The 5,131-nt window shown below is 46.8% G+C and overlaps 1 long non-coding RNA gene across 1 annotated transcript; it reads right to left on the reverse strand.

Moving 5' to 3' along the window:
- Nucleotides 1-1,324: 1,324 nt before the first annotated feature.
- LOC144094961 (uncharacterized) lies at nt 1,325-3,448 on the reverse strand. The gene is made up of 2 exons (XR_013306632.1): nt 3,225-3,448; nt 1,325-1,509 (listed from the first exon to the last, which is right to left on the reverse strand). It is a non-coding gene; the product is annotated as an uncharacterized LOC144094961 (long non-coding RNA).
- Nucleotides 3,449-5,131: the final 1,683 nt, after the last annotated feature.

The raw sequence follows: 5,131 nt of genomic DNA on the forward strand, positions 1-5,131 counted from the left end.
CTGTGATTCCCTTTTGATTACAATTTTGAAGTCATGAATGTCGCAGCATTCAGAGGACAATTGCTTTTGAGACCCCACTTCTGACACCAGTGTCCGGTTGTCGCCGTTCTTCTCTCTTCCAGCTGAATTGTTTTCCTTTGAGTGCTTTCGCCGCCACTGGGGGCTCCGTCTACGCCGCGCCGTCGAACGCGGACCCTCGTAGCACACACAAGGAACGTCACATTAGTATGCTATGCTACCGCCCATCAGCTTACCATTTATGTGTGGGTGAGTGGTGTTTATCTCCTCAGGGCACAAAGGCGAAATGATTGTGAGAAAGAACCGGGTCGCGGCGGCTATTTAAGTGAAAAGAAGTTGGCTGACCTAGGCGTGATAGATGATTGGGTCCTTGAGTCCAAATATTATAGGATGCGAAAATTGGAGGGGACACTTAAGCTCGGCCTTACGGGTACGACGCAATAGTGTAGTGGGCAAATTCAATCTCTACTTTACATTCGTAGATCTCTGGGAGTCCTCGTACCCCTCCCGGCGCGGTGGTGTAGCGGTTAAGCGGTGTGCACTCCCCTGCGATGAGAGGTGCTCACAACGGTGGGCCTTGCGCGAACCAGGCTACTCTTCCCGAGCGACCAATAATTCATTTTAACTTCAAGTTGCCACGGTGCGCAGGTTGGGATGGCGCCGCAAGGTCACGTGGTCTAGGTGACCCACCTACCTCCTAGGTTGCTCTCTGGGCACCACCTGACACAGTCATGCTCGTGTGTTTTGCTCACAACACCGACAACGACGACAACGGATTTTGTTCTGGTGAACGGGGCATGTAACGCTATTGAGTTAAAACTGTCCGGCCAAAGACGCGCTATGGCCGTGTGCCGGATTCTGGTAGGTCATACAGCTCATTACTGAAGAAGGACATATCTGCTTTTACCGACTCGAGTAAGTAGTAGACAGTGACGGACGGCGAAGGCTGCTGGGGCCCGAGAGTAAGGACTCCAATCGCGGGCTCTGGAAAAGCGCAACGGAATTTTAAGAGCTCAGCAATCCTTTTCAACAAACAAAATAAATACGTCCATTCAGCCACCAATCCACCCACTCACCCATTCATCCACCCACCCACCCACCCATAATTCAATCAATCAATCAATCAATCAATCAATCAATCAATCAATCAATCAATCAATCAATCAATCAATCAATCAATCAATCAATCGATCGATCGATCGATCATTCAATCAATCGATCGGATGAAAATCACGAGACCTCAGTCCAGGCGGAGCCTCTGCTCGCTGCTGCGTCAGACCGCTGCAAACAGCGAGCGTCACCAGAGGATCGATATTCACGAAATCCTGTGCCTACGCCGTTTATTGCGCACCAGTATTACAGAAAAATCACTTCTCTCTGCGCAGTTCTGCCCCTTTTGCATGTCGTTCCGCAACCATGAACGTAGTAGACGGTCACACACAGCAGACGTTATCTGGCAGGCATCAGGATATGCGGGTACTGCTTACACTCCTGCGTGCAGAGAAATGAAGCAGGGAAGAAAAAACGCATTTGAAAATATGTTACACCATTGAAAAGCAACGCGACTGCTTTATCACGAATTTCTATTGGGGAGTGAACTGTGACAGTTGTCGCTTTCGTCGTAGGTAATATGCTTTGGGCAGCGCAGTTTGCAATCCTGAAATTGTAGTGACATGTGGTTTATGTTTAGGTAGGTTTAACGTTCCGAAGTGATTCAGGACATGAGGGACGCCGTAGTGAAAGGCTCCGGAAATTTCGACCACCTGGGGTTCTTTAACGTGCACTAACATCGCACAGCACACGGACCTATACAATTTCGCCTCCATCGAAATTCGGCCGCCGCAGCCGAGATCGAACCCGCGTCGCGAACGTGCATTACAGGTGAACTCTCGCCGAGCTCGTAACAAGAGAGTCGTCGCGAAGTTTTGTCGCATACACGCGAACCCCGCATGGAGTTCGAGGAAGACTCAGCTCCTGCTTTCCCGACAGGTGTTTAGAGGCTGCCAAAGCTCTGACTGTACTAAAGCAGAAAGGAAGAACACAGTCATTCAGTGCGTTCAAAACATTTTACAGGGCAGCACCTTTGCACGGGGTACTTCATAAAGATAGGATGTGGCTAACTGTAGCACTCCCCTGAGCACGTCCTAGCACACCTCATCTTCCAAGAAATTCGCTCAGATGGCGGGTCCGGCTCGCAATGCAGGCTCCGTCTTTCCAAATGTCGAATGGAAAAAAGTAAACCTTTTCTGAGCCTCAACGAACACCGCCGGAGGCAGAAAAGCACCCAAGCCGCTGTAAAAATGACAGTTCGAAGAGACACGAGCCGAGCCGTCGTCACTGCTTCACTGTACTCAACCCTTTCAGTGGTTGAGATCTGCACCACTTTTTTATGTATTAGTATACCCAGGCCTCATAGAGACCAATTAGTCTTACAATGCCAATTACGAAGTGGTAATTCTTAACCTGCTTGTACAAAATTCTACGCAAAATGTCGCAAGTGTTGAAAATTTTGAAACTGACCTGCCAGGAATTGTCATGCAAAAACCCGAGGGATCATGGAATCACATTTGATTTGAAGATGGACACAAAGTTAGAAACTCACGAAAAAACCTGCGAAAAAACTTATTAAACGTGCAAATGTCAAAAGTGCAAATGGCGTTCATCTAACCTCACTGCCTCGCAAAAATTATTTGCTGCATTCGCTGGATAATGTAAAACCCATTACTGACATGAATGGTGCTAAATCTGCCTGAAATAAATGAAAAAAAATCTCTGCTGTGCGTAGCGCACTCTCACCAAAAGGGGGCAGTAAGAAATCTGTAAAACCATGCATTGCACCTGAAAGGGTTCAGACGAAAGCAGTAAAGCTGATCTCGGCAAACCAATCAATGAATTTCGTTTCCGCGTTACGTTCGGCAGAGTACATTGACTGCGTGATCTATGGGAGCCTCTTTATATTTGCCACGAGGCATCATTTGGGGGTGATGGACGACGCTTTGGGCGAGTTTTTCAGGGCTAAGCTTCAGCAGCTCTCCCTCGACGCAAAACAAAATCTTCGATTAGGCCGTCGTAAAAGCGCGCAAGCCGCTTTTGAATACCGCAGTGAATGGAAGCACGGAGAAGACGAACCGAAATTACCGCCAGCATGTTCAGGTAACAAAGAACTTACCAAGAAACCGTGCGTTGCTAGCAAAGGCCGTCCTTACCTTTGACGCACCAGGTACCGCCGCACGGCTTCGGGCAGCACTCCAGACCCTGGGCTTCGCATTCTTCAGCTGTGCAGGTGGTGTGGACACAGTCAGAGCTACCTGTAGGCTCCGGGCACTTGGCCTCGCTCACGACTGTTAGCGAACCGGCGGCGATAATGACGAAGGCGAGGAAGAGGGCGTTCATCTTGACTACGGATCGTCAAAAGCAGGTGGCATGAAAGCCAGAACCAGCGGTCTGCCTTTTATACTGCCGCCATTGCAATGGTTTGGGTAAGAAGAACAAGTGAAACACCAGTTCGGCGCACTTCCGGTGGTTCTAAGTTGCGATGACCCTGTCGAATTCCGGTGCGTTGCCCTTCGCAGAATAGTGAGCAGGAAGAAAAACATTTCTCTTCTCAGAGCAAGCGCCGCTTCTGCAGCATAGTGTTGAACAGCCGTGCTCGTTTAAATTGTGTTTTGGTGCTCAGCAGAGCAGGAAGCCAATGCAGCTGCCGCTCTGTTATGAGCTCCCAGACAATGACAATTCCGAGATCGGTGTGTAGCTCAGTCACGTGAAAGTTTTCTATGCTTAATAATCAGGTTTTTTTATTCTTAGGCAATTTTCATGCATATTTTTTTGTTTTACCCCTTCGTTCTCGTTTAGTTCCCTTACACACATCCTTTCGAGGAAACAACCAGATTTGTCAAAGGGAGACACGTGTATTCACCTATTTGCCCCTTTTTCTGTGGCCTTTATTGATGTAGGTTCTCCATCGAGTAGATTATCTAATCTTTTTTGTTTCTTTTCGTTCGCTTTCTGGAGCACGTGCGAGGCTTTAGATTAACAAAAAGATGGCACAATGTGTGTAAAAATGTGCTGAAGAACGTTTCTAGCATTGCTCTTTCAATATTAACGTTGTAATGAACATTTTGACTACATTATTTTCAGGCGCTGACAATGGTAACTTAAAGGGATATAGCTTTCTGCGAGTTTACTGAACGTCTACTAACCTTGTTGTATATTGTGCAGCACGAATATTGAACGCCGCAGTAACTATTGCAGAACATACAGGCAGTTGCAACATGAAAGGGAACACATGATATGCATGAATTCAGTTATTACTTCATAAGTACGATTTGAAAGCACCTTTTTCCAGTGTCGTAATAGTTTCCCCCAGAAAAATGAATCCCATGAGACAGTTAAAGCCTCGGTGCACAAGGATCTACCCCCAGGGGTAAGGAAGCCCACAAAGACGTCAACGAATGCTAAAGAAGCCACAGAACACGCGCTGTCCCGTCTGCTGTCTTGAATTAGTTTCACTCTCTCCGCGCTGCCTCCCAAGCTATGGAAGAAGACCAACAAGCGAAACCGAAATCTTAGTTACATTACAATTCGTTTTTTTGTGCAAACTGGCTGCTCCTTGCCACATTGGGGCTATCTCCGTGTGCATAGATTCCGTGTAGATTACGCTGTTTTCAATACTACCATTAATTATTTTGCCTACAGCTGCAGGCAGCATATCATTCTGCTGTAAAGATTGGTGCTCAGTTTTGCAACTTTACTAAATTTTTACCAGTTTTCGCGCTTCCATTGCAATCTGCTGATTTTGATCTGTCAGTGCAAAATTCTGTGTAGTTAAGATATTTTTCTTCTAGTGTCAGCCATTCCTTTAGTAACTGTTCCTGTGGTGTTTGCTTTTTTCGAAAGTGTGTTAATGTTAAATCACATACCCTGGGAATACTGCACCATTGCGGCAGTGGGTCGTGCATTGCGGCGACATCAGGAAGGGTATCCAGTATTTCTAAGTTTTTCTTTTATACTCTGCACTGGGTTCAGTCATTTTAGGTATGATGGTTTTGCAGACCTATAAAATATGCACCCGTAATATAGGCAAGAGCGTACAACAGAGAGGTAGATGTGTAAA

The sequence above is a fragment of the Amblyomma americanum genome, chromosome 6 (assembly GCF_052857255.1).
Source record: "Amblyomma americanum isolate KBUSLIRL-KWMA chromosome 6, ASM5285725v1, whole genome shotgun sequence".
Lineage (NCBI taxonomy): Eukaryota > Metazoa > Arthropoda > Arachnida > Ixodida > Ixodidae > Amblyomma > Amblyomma americanum.